Source organism: Calypte anna, chromosome 3 (genome assembly GCF_003957555.1).
Source record: "Calypte anna isolate BGI_N300 chromosome 3, bCalAnn1_v1.p, whole genome shotgun sequence".
NCBI classification, from domain to species: Eukaryota; Metazoa; Chordata; class Aves; order Apodiformes; family Trochilidae; genus Calypte; species Calypte anna.
In genome coordinates, this window is record NC_044246.1 from 109,584,461 (window position 1) to 109,599,677 (window position 15,217).

A 15,217-nucleotide genomic window follows, 5' to 3' on the forward strand; every position below is an offset into this window, starting at 1 on the left:
GTGGGGCACAACTGAGATGGGAGAGGCATTAGTTTGTTAACTGTTGAAGTAATAGTCACTAAGACACTAAAACTAACACTGATATTTGGAGCTACCAGTGTAATGGAATCAGAATAACACAGAATTCTTTCCGGGATGGAAGATGTTTCCAGCAAAGAAGGTGGTCTAACACTATTGTAAAAGTCCTGACTTCTTTGCCTATTCTCTGGGTACCCACTGTCATGTGGACAAGCCTGAGAGAATCAACCTTGTGAGAGCAGACTAAGGGGTACCAGTAGATAGGCTGGGGCTGAGAAATAGCATCACCACATTTGCAGGAAGCTTTCTTCAAGCCAGATTAACTTTCACCTAGCAGATTTATCCCTCCTGAACTTCTGTGACAACAAATCTCCCTGCAGGCTCCACTCTATTAACACCTTTTTCTTTGTCTCAGTGCTTCTGCCCTATAGTTGCCACTTCCCTGTGCCAGCACCCTCCTCTGAAGCATCTGCCACCAGTCATGCTCAGAGATGTGACCATGGTAAGATGAGCAGCTATTTCCAGTTTGGCAGCCTGGCAGTTCTTGTTTCCCTGGGAACTGGCAACTGCCCACATAGACTCAGCCACTGTGTAGGAATCCATAATTAATGTCACATTTGCTCTACCATCAGTCTAGACACATTTGTCTAAACTATTGTTTTTCAAAAAAAAAAAGAAATAAAAATATAAAATATGTCAATCCCCAGCAGACAGGGAGTAAAGAGTAAATAAAGCCTGGCAGGCTCTTTTGCCTTTGATCACTTCTGCTGCATTCCTTGTTGTCTTTTGAAAGGGTCTGGCACAGATTTGCAGAAGTTATTTCCTCTACCCTCATTGGTTTTAAAGTTGCCCCTTGTTGGTTGGCATTGCACAACAGAAATTCTGCTGTTAGAGAGAACCGAAGTAACCACTATGTTTAGGGTTTAGCAAGATCCATGTTGTACATTACTCCAGCACCTTTTGCTGTTGTGTTATTCTGAGGTAATGTCCAGGAGGTTCAGAATTAGCTTAAGTTACCTTTGAAGTTTATTCATTTGTGAAATGTCATACGTAAGGAATAATATTACAGAGGCTTTTGGATCAGAAGTGTATCATTAAACATCCAGATGAAAGCACAAGGAAAATTTCAGTTGGTATGATCCTGATTTGATAACTTGCTTTATAGCAAGTCAAGATTTGTTCTTTAATAATGCCAGTAAAGATGACCATATAATTTCATAATAAATAATGAAATTTTTCAATAAAAAAAAGAAAAAAAGTAAAAGAAAAGAAAAACTTCTTTCTTTCTTTTCTTTCTTTCTTTCTTTCTTTCTTTCTTTCTTTCTTTCCTTTCTTTCTTTCTTTCTTTCTTCTTTCTTTCTTCTTTCTTCTTTTCTTTCTTTCTTTCTTTCTTTCTTTCTTTCTTTCTTTCTTTCTTTTCTTTCTTTCTTTTCTTTCTTTCTTTCTTTTTTCTTTCTCTTTCCTGTTTTTCTCTCTTCCTTCCTCCTTCCTTCCTTCTTCCTTCCTTCCTTCCTTCCTTCCTCCTTCCTTCCTTCCTTCCTTCCTTCCTTCCTTCCTTCCTTCCTTTCTTCCTTCTCTTCCTTCCTCCTTCCTTCCTTCCTTCCTTCTCCTTCCTTCCTTCCTTCCTTCCTTCCTTTCCTTCCTTCCTTCCTTCCTTCCTTCCTTCCTTCCTTCCTTCCTTCCTTCCTTCCTTCCTTCCTTCCTTCCTTCCTTCCTTCCTTCCTTCCTTCCTTCCTTCCTTCCTTCCTTCCTTCCTTCCTTCCTTCCTTCCTCCCTCCCTCCCTCCCTTCCTTCCTCCCTCCCTCCCTTCCTCCCTTCCTCCCTTCCCCCCTTCCTCCCTTCCTCCCCTCCTCCCTTCCTCCCCTCTCCCCTCCTCCCTTCCTTCATCCCTTCCTTCATCCCTTCCTTCATCCCTTCATCCCTCCCTCCCTCTCTCTCTCTGCTCATTGAATTTTAGTCCCCTAAAGCTGTGTGTGTAGCTGAAATGCCTGCAGTGAAATTTTCCCTGAGAGGGATGAGTTAGAATGACCTCAAACACATTCTTTACAGATCAGATGCACATATTTATAGCATTTCAAAGTTATCATCAACATGACATCACCACAGAAGTCTTTCAGCTGGAGACAGAACACTGCTGCCTTTTGGTGTTAATGCAGCCAAACATGTTTGCCACCTTCATTCATGTTGTTCTGAGCATTTAGCAAAGGATGCAAACAGTGAACTATGATAGTCTGTGTACTTACTTTCTCCATTTTTTACTTTCTATGATAAGAATTATAGCTCTAGAAAGCTCTCCCACAACTCTTCTAAGTCTAATCTTGATGATAAATGGTAAAATTAATATTAGATTGAAGGAGAAAACATCTTGCAGAAATCTGATGCCACTATAATACAAATAATTATTTATCACCCACTATTCATATTAATATTATATAAAATAATAATTATATTATGTGAGTACAGCCTTTACATATTTCTGGATGAGTACATGGGAGTTTAGAAAATAAGTGTAAGAGACATTTTAATGAATTGAGAGGTGAAGGAAGACAATCAGAAGAGTGATAAGAAGCACAGAGAGCAGTGAACATTATCCTAATTCAAGTAGCCCAGGCCTCACCTAAAAATGAGGAGCAACTGCAAAAAATGTAGTTTTCCCTGTTAAGGTAAATATTTTAATATAATTAGTGGCTTTTTCTGTTAAAAATTTACATTTTGATTTAGGAACTCAGTATATTTCTTTAAGTACTGCTTGTAGACCTTAGGGGCATTTTTTAGGGAAAAACTCCACCCTCAGCCTCAGGCTCAGTTTTGTATAACTGTAGCAAAGAAGTTTTCGGTATAATTTCCATAGCATTTCTCCAAGAACAAAAGCTCCAGAAGTATGCTGAAAGACCAGGATGTGTCTTCTAAAGCTCAGTATATTATAGGCCCACCAATGTACAAAACTTTCATCCATACATTTAGACATCTCCCCACTCTCCTCCCTCGTGCAGGCACTTGCGTGTTCGACACTTGTGCCCTTTCCCTGAGTGAATATCATCAAGGAAACAATGACCTGCAAGTCTGTTGAGGAATGAGACATCCAATTAGCAATCAAATAAAAACCATCTGGTTCAACTGAATAGCTGTTATTCTGAGCACATGAACCTGAAAAGATACTGTTTATTTTATAAGACAAACAAAATTTCCCTTCTGTTTGATCTAGGAGAGCATCTACCATTGAGGGCTGTCCATTTCCATTTAGTCTTCCTGGTGCCAGGGCCAAACTGTGCAGGGTTATAAACAAAGAGCCAAAAGTATCACTTTCCTTGTTAATTTGACAGTAAACAGTAGTAATCTGACTGTGCAGCTGTTTATTGATACCACCCCCCCAACAATTTAATATACAAAACAGTAGCCAGTGTACTGGGACTGCAATGTTTGTAAGATTCAAGGGGCCAGAGTGGCCACAATTTCTTTCTTCAAAGCCAACACTGGGGGTAGAGTATTTGGTGCCTTTTGTCTTGCATTAGGAAAAGGGACATGGATGCCCCCTCCCTGGAAATGTTCAAGGCCAGATTGGATGGGGCTTGGAGCAACCTAGTCCAGTAGAAAATGTCCTTGTAGGAGGGGTTGGAACTAGGGTTATGTTTAAAGTCTCTTCCAACCCAAACCATTCTGTGATTCTATGATTCTAAGCTGTGTGAATGCATTACTGAGATCAAGATGAGCAATTTTTGATTCATGGGTATCTTAAAGATGATGCTTCCAAAACAATTTCCTTGTAGCCTTTCTCTGATTTCTATGGGCTCAACAAGAGCATTACCATTTACTGTAGCATTACTATAGCATTTACTATAGCATTACCATAGCATCTGCTCACCCATCTCACAATGTCTGGACACAGAATATAGGTCTCATGTGCTTAATTATAACACATTCTTAGTACTAAAATACTGTATGAATATGAATAAAATATGAAATGCTGTATTGTGTAAAATAGTCACTGGCAATATTTGTTCTGAAAAAAAGAATGAAGCTGACCTTGAAGTTGCTCCAATGTTGACGTGAGATAAGAAAGGAGAAATCACACAGAAGCACATTGGTTTGCCTACATAATCACATACATCTGGGTTGGTACAGAACAGACTACAGTCTTCACCATCAGCTCCTTAGCTAACTGTCCTCAGACCATCCATCATTAATGCACCGTGAAGTCAATCCCTTCAATCATCAGTTGTTTTCTTGCTAAATATTTTATATTTAGCAACCTTCATTTGGTAGGATTCTAATTTTCTGCTGATGTCCTAGTTCAGTGCAGTGGTGTTTAGGAAGAGGGAGTGTTCACAGGGGTGAGAACACTGTGCACTGTGCACACTGTGAGAAGCTGCTGGAAGCTCCTCCACTTCCAATTCTGGTTCCACCTCTGGTCAAGACCAAGAGGTTATGGGAATCTGAATGCACCTCTGCAGGTAACATATTCAAAAAAAGGGAAAATGAAATATCAAAAGGGAAAAAAACCCTGAAGAACAGAGGTGAGGAGTGGGTGAGAGCAGTGCCAGAGCAAAGACTCTGATGAGGTCAGAGAGGAAGGAGAGGTTGAAGGTGCCCAAGCAAAGCTACCCCACAGCTGGTATTATTGCCTCCCCATGGCCACGTATTAAGATCTGGCCATGGTTTCTCTTTCTTCTTGTAGATTAAATGAGTTCCTTTTCTTCCCAATTTGAACCCGTCTGTTTTTTGCAGGTTACCATAACTGGGCAATGAAACCCACCTGACCTTGTCTCAATTAAGGAATCTTTGAGTGGATTTTCTCCTCTCTGTCCCACAGTGGAGGGAGGGAGGGAGGGAGCAGAGTCCTGGTTAGTACCAGCTGGGCCTAAACTGACAGCTGAGATGCTGAATCTTTTGGTCTATACATCATTCCCTGGTTTCTTATCTGAAATCTAATAGAATGATACCACTAGGCTTGCAATTAGCAAATACTTTCTTAGTTTTTCAGCATTTTTCCATGGATTTCTAACTTAACATTTCACACCTGCTGACTCCAGAAGTCTGTCTGAAAGGTGCTGAGCAATGGATTTGGGAGCCAGTGCAGTGCCAGCTACTACTGGTCCACATTAGTTTATCTACATTACAGGACCACTGCCCTGAGCTTGTCAATTTATAAACAACTCTACCTGCTCTTTAGAGCAAAAGCTGAGTGCCCTTTACATCTTCTTTTCTGTCCTTCTTAAGGGTAATACTGGGAGAAAGATTTGTAGCTCCATGGAGAACCAAGAATGCTGAAAGTTTGTATGGTTCCCTTGGTCCAGACTGGTGAGGTACCATTAGCCATTATTCCCAATATTGCTTGGAATCTGTGGATTTGGAAAGTGTGGATCACAGAATTACAAAATAGTTTGGGTTGGAAGAGGCCTTTAAAGGTCATCTAGTCCACTCCTCCCCCAGAAGTGAGCAGAGGCATCAACTAGATGAGGTTGCTCAGAGCCCCATCCAACCTGACATTGAGTGTTTCTGGGGATGCTGGGGATGGGGCATTCACCACCTCTCTGGGCAACCTGGCCAGTGTTTTCCCAGCCTCAGGAGGGGGCCTTGTTTCATCCCTTCAAGAAGAAGAAGTAGTTACTCCCATGAAACTTCAAATCAAGCTCTGCAGGTTTAATTCAGATGAGAGAGATGGTGAATGGAGCAGAGAAAAAAAAAAAACAAAACAGAAGTTGCCTCTAATTCTGTGCCTCCCTTTCTGGTTTTGAAGATATGAGTGTATCAAGCTGGATTCAGGGGGCAGCATTGGATGTAACTCTTTGGCTCTAGTCATCAACAGTAATGGTTCTGGGGCTTGTAGTTCACCCCAGCCACTTCTTCCTAGAAAAGTGAACAAGATGTTTATGTGCATAAGAGCACAGAAACTTTTCTCTCAGTACATAGGTGGGCATTTGCCATTGCTTAATAGGCAACATTCTAAGCAGAAATACTCCAACAGGGTAATATGTCAGAATCTCTTCTTGATACGAGGTGTTTTGGTCCTTGAAGGCTGTTTAGGGGATGATGAGCTCACAGTGTATTGTGCCAGGGTTGGACTGCCATGGCAAACTGCTGGAGCAGAAGAAATGTGCCTTGGAGAAAGCAAGGAGGCTGCAAGTGTCTATCTGTGTTTTGGGAGAAGACCCAGGCAGCTGGCTCTGCCTGAGGTGGGTGAGTAGGTTGAGGTTCACTTTTCTGTCAGCAGCAATTGTCCCAGTAACCACAGGGCTGGGCTTGCACTGAAGGGGTGATGGGAAGATGAGTGGTCTTGCAGAAAAAGGTGTTGGGATGGTGGAGCTGGCAGCAAGGATGCTTTGCTCTTGTAGTGGTGGAGGCTGCAAAGACTTTCCCCAGCCAAGGGTAACTTCCACATTCTTTTCACTTGTGCTTGTGATTTTGGACAAGAGTTACCAGATGATGACAGAGATCTTCAACCTCCTCAGAGCAGTAAGGGAGGAATTCTACAGAGATCCCATCTTGCTGGTTTTATTCTCTCAAGAATAATGTAGACTGTGTGGCCATAGCCTGTGACACATTGGTAGGATATAAAGTGTTATGCAGAAGAGCTGATGTCCTCATCCAGATAATATTCAGGTTACCCAGGTGATGTGCAAAAGTAGACCACATGGGCTGTCATACTTGAGAAGCAAATGTAATTATAACAAAGTTAAGACATTCCTTTCCCAATCTGCAATATTTTCAATAAGACCTTTCTCATTTTGCCTTTTCTTTTGTCTTCCCTGTTTTGTAATGATTATTTGGGGTGATAACTGATGCTGCATTAGCCTTTTGGATGAAAGACTGTTTTACAGACTGTAATGAATGTTTGGAAGAATTCCTAACACTTGATTATGCCAAGTTCTGATTGGATCACTCCCACGTGGGAGAGATGGTGATATCAGCTTTGATTTATATTTATTTTTTATTAAAATCACTGTTGCCCAATTTTCAGAGTCAATAGCTTGATAATAGCTTGGTTTTCATTGAGATGAAAGGTAATTTAAATGTGTGCATTAATGATTTCAGGTGTAGCAGCAAAAGCAAGCTGAAAACTGCTTGCCACTAAATACACAGAATTCAGAATAGTGTGGGTGTGCTAGCAGAAACACTGTAACTCTATTTGATTTGAGATTTTACAAAGAAATTGAAAGAAATTTCTAACTAATTAAATTAAACTAATTTAATGCCCATATTTTCCCTCCAAAATACAAACAAAAAGACAAGTATTCAAAATAACATCCTGACATTCTTCTTGATTCTCACTGCATGCAAAATGAAAAAGAACTGCACAAATCTGATTTGTGTTTCTTATGATTGCTTCCTGACAGGATGTTGGTGAGGTGCTGCAGAGTTCTGTAGAGTGAAGATATTAAAATGTCACCCTGTGTGGTACAGCCAAGGAGCACCATCAGTTCTCAGAAGGATGGTGGATTTGCAGGAAAATAGGGATGTACCTCATGTTATACACTCCCTGGATGTGTATGAAGTAGTTGTTTAAAATCGACAAGCTTTGCTGGGACTTGTTCACTCTGAAAGATGTCTTCTCCTGAGCTCAGCCAAGATTATTTTAACTGGAAGATGTACCTTCCCTCATCTTATAGGGTTTTTATTTGGGTGACACCACCCCAACACAAAGTCCTGAAGTGTCATCACTGAGTTGGGTTTTTTGTTTTGTGTTTTCCTGATGTGATACCACAACTTCAACAAGGGAGGTTATGTCTGGAAGGCAGGAAGTTGCCTACAGCCAAAATCTTACTCCATGCTGCTTACTTGCTCTTTGCTACCACTTTGTATAGAGTTTCACATCTGCTGGACTGAGGTAAGGAGCAGTAGCAGGAAAACCAACAAGTGGTTGTAGCACTGGTCTGGTACTGGATCTAACTGGATCGTTTGTGGAGCCCAATTAGTAACAGCAAGCCAGAAAGACCAATCTACCACTACCCTTCAGCAGTTGCAGAGCAGCCCTCACACATCCCTTCCCACTCATTTTTCTTTTGTGTTTCTTGGCTTGCCTGTTGGCTCAGATATAAAAACCAGTGCTTGGACTTGGTGAACCTGGCTTGGGTTTGGCTCTCCAAGCTTTCATAGAGTCCAAGGCCTCTTGAATGTTTACATGACCGGGGTCTTAAAGATCTTTGAAAACAATAAATTACATACTTTTCAATGTTTTTTGTTATTTTGGTCTTAGAACCCAGTTTGCAGGTTTCTTGAGCTCCTGCAGATGGCAACTGCAGGATAGTTGTCCTGAACTCCAAATTAAAGTTTAAACTGGGAGATTTAAGCTTCAGGGAGCCAGGAACAGGAAGGGTCCTCCCAATTGAAACTAATTGGATCCATGCTCTGATATCCATGCCTGCTTCCAAAGGGTATAATGATTCCAGCCAGACTGTTTGCTCAATGTCAGTCTGCATTTAACTTCATGCTACTTTGCTTTATTTTAATTTGACATTATTTTCATGTTTATTTTACCTAATAAGTGAATCATTTAACTATAAAAGACTCATTTTGGAGGGTTAAGGGTGGAATCTGGAATGGGTGAAGCTTGCAATAACTGCTGACCTGCTCGATTATGCTGGAGCAAGGCATGAGCAATGGTGTCACATAGGGAGGCAGGCCAGACACGCAGGGCTGAGCAGACCTGCCATTCTCCCTTCTTCATCATTGGAAATGTCAGGAGACTTGCATGAAGGACAGATACCACTGAGTTTGTGATAAAGACACCCCTGAAGTCCCCACCAATCCCAAAGCACTGAAGTTATTGTTGAATTTCACTTTGAAGAATGGCTTTCAAGAGAAAACTAATGGTATTGATACCACAAAACCTCCATTTCACTCAAGCTGTAACATTATGATGTAAATTAAATATGAGACTTGGAAGGTGGCTGCTGATTAAGCAAACCTCACCTGAGGGGTACACAGTCTGTGATTCAAATTCAGTGTCCCACTCTGAAACTGGGACAAACTGTTCCTGAAAACTGGGTCCTTTCATCACTTTGCAGATGATTTTCCAGAATTATTTGTCAGTTGAATATGAGATTCTTTAACTTTGAACTGAGTTGTTCCTGATAGATGCTGTTTTAAAGGTATAATTTGGTAAGAGATACGTTAACATCTCCTGACTTCAAGGGAATTTATTTCCTTTGTTGTCACTTGAGCTGGGATTCATCTTGTATAGCTTCAGAAAGCTACAGTGGGTATATCTACAGCTAGCATAGTCATGCCAGGCACATTCTATAAGCAAAGGAAAGAAGTAGGATCTCTTGGGGGTTGCTTCATCTAGCTTATTTTTGTTGTCAATAATTGGAAGAGATGCATCATGGCTTTTTTCATCTCTCCTTATTGACTATTGAGAGTACTGGGGTGGTTTAGCCAGGAAAAGAGGAGGCTCCAGGGAGACCTTATTGTGGCCTTTCAACATGTAAAGGGAGCTTAAAGGAAAGGTGAAGAGAGACTTTTTACTAGTTCTGTAGTGACAGAACAAGGGTCAAAAATTTTAAAATGCAAGAAAGTAGATTTAGCTTGGACATGAGGAAGAACTGAACTGTGATGAGAAACTGGAACAAGATGCCTAGAGAATCTGTTGATGACCCCTCATGCTAAGTGCTCAAGTTCAGGTTGGGTGGGGCTTGGAGCAACCTGGTCTGATGAAAGATGTCTCTGCTCAAGGCAGCAGAGGTTGATCTGGATGATCTTTGAAGGTCTCTTCCAGCATAAACCTTTCCATGATTCTATGACTCTGTGATTATTATGGAGTCCAGAGTGACTACTTCCATGCAGAAGTCTATGTTTTAAGTGTATAACTGTGGCCCTTGTCGTCTAGAACAGAAAACATTGAAATAATGTGATACGACCCATTGTACCTGACAAACTGTTGTTGTTTACTTCATTCACCCTGTCCTGAGTGACTTTTTCACTGGCCGAAGCATAACTTTCATGTGATTATTCGGATTTTCCAGAAGAGCATCTGTTGCTGATCTGAAGGTCTTATGCACAGTCTGCATAACTTATTTCTAGAGCTGTACCTACATCTCTATCTGTTAAACCATCTTTTGTTTGACTGGGATGAGGTTACTGAATGATGCAAATCATTTGGTATTAAGGCTCAGTCTTCATTTATTATTCATCCACCTGGAAAACTGTGTAATCTGAAAATTTTATGAGCAGCAATTTTTGCTCTTATTTTCAGAACAATGATCAAAGCACTGAACGACATGACAAATTATACCAATCCCTGTAGGAGACCAATGGATGCACCTTATTCAAAACTAATTTCCTGTTGACTTTCCTATTTCTGAGATCTGTTAGCTAATGATTTCTTAATACATTTAACTTTTGTGCAGTTGAGATTGTACAATGTTCATTGTTGAAAGAGACTGGTGGCACGGTCAATTGACCTTACAAAAGCCTAGATAACTCACCTGCCTCAGAAGTTATTATTATAGTTCTAATGTGTGGTTTCAAAAGAGAGTCAGGTCAATTTGAACTTACTCAGTGGTCTTAATTATTATTTCTTAATATTATTTCTGAATTCTTTACTTAGTGAATCACTCTTCTGGATGCCTTAAATTTTGCCATTAGTTGAAAACCTACCAGCCATGGCTACCTGTTCCCTATCTGTTTCATCTCACTTTTCTGACTCAAAGACTTACATACTGGTTTTGATCTTACTTCTGGGATTTTTCTGAACCTTCTATGGTTATTAAAATTAGCTATGAACTCACCAAAAATCCATTTCAGGTAGTTCTTAGGTACAACTACCAATATCTGTTGAATTAAAAATTGTTCATTTTTTGTAGATTCCCAGAGGATGTTTCCTGATGGAAGTGAGGCTGGAAGACAAACTCTCTCCAGACCTACAGACCATTGTCTCCTGAGTTCAAGGAGAAGCTCTAAAGATATGAGCATCCTGAAAGACTTGTCTGAAACATATAACTACCTTTGAATTGCTGTTAACAAGCAGCACTTCTTATCCTGAAAATGTGGATGCAAGATCAATATATTCAAGGAATGACTGACCATGAGATTTTATCACCTAAGAAACTGAACAAAAATGTAGCTGACTTGCACAGATTCATACCTAGACCATCCTTCTCCCCATGCTTCTCAAGCACTGAAATCCTTTGGTACGCCAAGTAATAGAAGGGCAAGGCCCACCCTCATTAGTAACAATTCAAACCCATAAAAGCCATTAGGATTGGGATAATCCAGCTAACTGCTCTTTTAGGCCAATGATGGCACTTCACAGCTTATGCAAAAACCTCATCAATGAGATTTTGGATAACCAAAACCAAATGTGACTGATTTAAGAGTAGGATGGTGCTGTGGTCAAGGCCCTGGAGTTAGGAATAGGATATATAAAGTAAATTTCTGGTCATCTTACAGTCTTCCTGTTTGAGCAAGGATAAGTAGCATTGTAAGGGCGGTACAGTAAGGGATGGTTCATGAGTATTTTGGATAGCTCTGGCTTATATTTTAGATGAGACAATGAGGATCTAAGTGAGCTACTTTTCATTACACAACCATAACAGACCTGAAAGAGTCTTCTTTCTACAGTAAAGGAGTTAAAAAAGGACAAAGGATAAAAAGGATAAAGGATAAAAAAGGATAAAGAGGTTAAAGAGATGAAGAGTAAAAAGCATTTGAGCACAAGCTGTAATGTCTTTTCAGTACATGATATTTGAGTAATAAACAGTTGATGAACTATTTAGTCATTCATAGAACATCATGCTCAGAAAGACCTTTTTTCACATTGTATCCTAATGTTAACAGAAAACTACTATCTTAAAGGAACAAGATTACTTTGCTACAAGGTTCATTCTGTTGAGCCAGAATACAGCCATATAGTTGCTTTTCTAGTAAGAAGCAGTACTTTGTTATTGACAGGGAAATAAATCTTGTGGAATCAGACAACCTGTAACAAATACACTGAGTTGGACAGATTTGTCTAAAGTCGTCTTGGACTCTCACCCTCTCTCCACCACAGTAATCTGATCCCGCAAACTTTCAGAATGAGTTTTTGGCAGTTGTTCCCCTAAGGTCCATGACTCTTCCGATAAAATCCTCGACACTGATCAGAAAAAAACCTTCAAAGCTAGAGAAAGGGCCCATTATTACAGTGGCTGACATAATAACATCTGGAGGAAGGAATTACCACTCAAAAATTGACCATGGCGGTGTGGTGAGCACTGTGGCTTCTCCTAACTTCAAAGTTCAACATGTAGTTAACAGATGACAATACCCACTTCCTTGGGCCTTACTGAATTTACTTACTGTGCTTCTTGAAAATTATCTCCTCCACCACATGAGTGACCAGAAAGAAAACCTCTACAGAAAAAATGCCAATAACATCTGTACTATGGAGTCAAATGTACCCATGTTGATTTGGGGCTTTGATGTGTGTGAACAAGTGCTGACTCCAGATTTTGTAAATTTAGTATAACATATCCCTAAATATTTTTATGCAGTTTTTGAACACAACGAGAAGATGAAATTTGGCAACATTATTTATCAGGTCAAAGAAAAGCAGACCTCTGTTTTTGCTGGTTCACCTCATTAGGACCTCACATCTAATTATCTGTCTGACTTGCTGTTCTTCAGTCTGTAAATTCCCACAAGAAAATTTCACAGCAGGTATTTTTCTGCTGTGTGCTTTATTTGAGACTGTCTAGGAGAAAAGGATGGGATTAGGTAAAGAGTCAGAAGTAGGAAAGAGACTGGGAGATGTCAGAGAGGAAGGGGGAGAAGGAATGAGCCTTGGTTTTGTGCCCATTGCAGTCTGGATTACTCCCAGCATTTCCACTGCTCATTAATCCTTTGAAGTCAGTAAATGTCTGTGAAAATTACTGGTGAAGTTTTCTCACCTCTGCCTAGCTCCAGTAGAAGATGATGGTTTACTCCCATTGCTTTTTTCTTTTTCAGCTTTCATAGGGGTTGGTCCATAGTGTGCATCAATCCTTCCCTAAACCCAGGTGAATGTCAGCATGATGTAACTGAGGAGACATGAAGGGGGAGGGAGAGTGAGGGTTTTTTTGAGATCAGGAGTACTACATTTAAAGATATAAAAAAAAAAAGAATCCAACAAACCTAAAAGAACATTTTATAGTTGTAGAATCAAGCACTTAAAAGCTGATGAATGCAAGAATTAAGGATGCCAAACAACTTCAAAACATTGCCTTAGGATGAGGTCTTTAGTTCTCTCATCACATACAATTTTATCCTTAAGGCTCCTGTCTCTATTAATGAAGAGGTAATGATAGGAACAGACAAAGAAATGGAAGAGTTGCCCATTAAGTTGCATCAACTGAAGCAGAGCTGTGTGAACAAGTGGAGCTGCAAAAAAAAAAAAAAAAAAAAAAAAAAAAAAAAAAAAAAAAAAAAAAAGGAGCTAAAAAGAGGAGTTAAACCACTAATTTTGAGGTAATAATTTTTTGACAATTATTGCAGTGTCTTCTTCATCTCTGTATCTGATGAAGTATTGACTCAGATTATAACAAATCATCTCAGCAGTCATCACTTTGACAAAGTGATTCCTCTGAGGCATTATAGATTCAGGCCTGGTTGTGAAACCATAGATACAATCTTGAAGTCCATTAGAAAATTTAAAGAGAGGCTCTAGAGTTGCTTTTGCACCTTTACTGTTTTGACTGAAACAATATTGATATTAAGGATTTCAAAGATTTTGCCCAGAAAACTGAGAAGTCCTTCTAGTTTCTGCAGCCTATCATTTCTCTCTTGCTGGTAGAAAATGCAATTAAAAAACAAATCTTTTTGTGCTTACACATGCAAGTCATGTGCATATGTGGTCTTAACTGTGGCAAGGCAAGGACATTCATAGTAGAACTGTTGGTCTTTCCTCAAGATCTGCAGAAGGAGACTCAAATCAAAGATCAACTCAGCAAAAAATCTACAGCATCACTTCAGTTTCTTTGAATCACCACTGAAGGACTTACAGCCTAACCATTAAAAGAAGAAGGTGAAACATGATCACATTTGTATGTCTTAAATCCATTCAACCAAAACATCTGGCAGAACAAGCCTGAGACTGATGGATTTATCTGTTTTGGGAGCAGCCCCTGTACCTTTACACCGTGCTGGTGTAGTTCCTACTCTCCCTGTGGGGATCTGAATGTGAGATACTTACATATGATCAAAGGCAGACAGCTTGGATATTCTCTCCACAGTTACCTGCTTCAGATTCTGGGTCTGAACTTGTGGTCCTGTAAAGTTCATCCCATGTCCTGCAGCAGCCTCCCCAACTCTGAAACCCTCCTGGTCAGTTCTGCTCTGTGTTGACACATTATTTGCATGGGTGATACTGATGAATATTAGGAAAGGACAGAAAAAAGACTTAGGAGTAAACCAGCTGGGTACAAGCCAGGCCTGAGGCTACTGCTACCAAAGAAGATGGTAGACAGGCAATAATAATAATGTTGCTGGCTGTCTCCACATGCATGTGTGCAGGGGGCTAAAGATAGGAAAACTGCACAGAGATGTGTAAGATTTAAAAATTTTGTCCTCTTGTCAAACCTAAATTGCTCTTGTCAAAATTTAAGCTGATTTCTTCTTATCTTCCCTCTCTCTTTCTGTGCACCTGTGTGTACACAACCATAAAAATTCTGCACTGTCCAGATCAGTTTTGGATCCCTCTCTCCCTAAAGAAGTTTTAACTTCATTTATGTGTTACTGTCTAGGAAGGCATGGTTAAAGGAACAGGACTTTCAGTTTGATCTTTGAATATTTTTTTATATTCCAAGAAAACCCTGGTTTTCTTGGTTTGAGCCAGCTTTAGAGGAAGCTGTGGTGTTTTCCAGCTCTGGAGGAGCTTATCCTCATCAGCCTCTCAAAGAGCAGCCACCCACAGGACAGGGAAAAGTTGCCCTTGTGGTGAGGGATCTGTGGTTAAGTCCTCTTCCAATTACCATGAGTAATTTCTAAACACCTTTCACCAAGGATCTCAACAGGCAAGTCTTCTTCACACAGCATCCAAAATAGAAGCCTTTGTCTTTACAAGCAGAAAGGACTTCAGCCGTTGTCTGCTTCTTTTGGTGAGAGATATTTGCCTAGAAAACAGCTGTAGTGAAATTCAAAGTGAATATCTACTACCTACAACCCTCTGTCACAACTACATATAGTAATTGTGTTCACTTCCATCTTCTCTAAGAAATTTCACCTCTCTCCACACCAAAGTCGATGC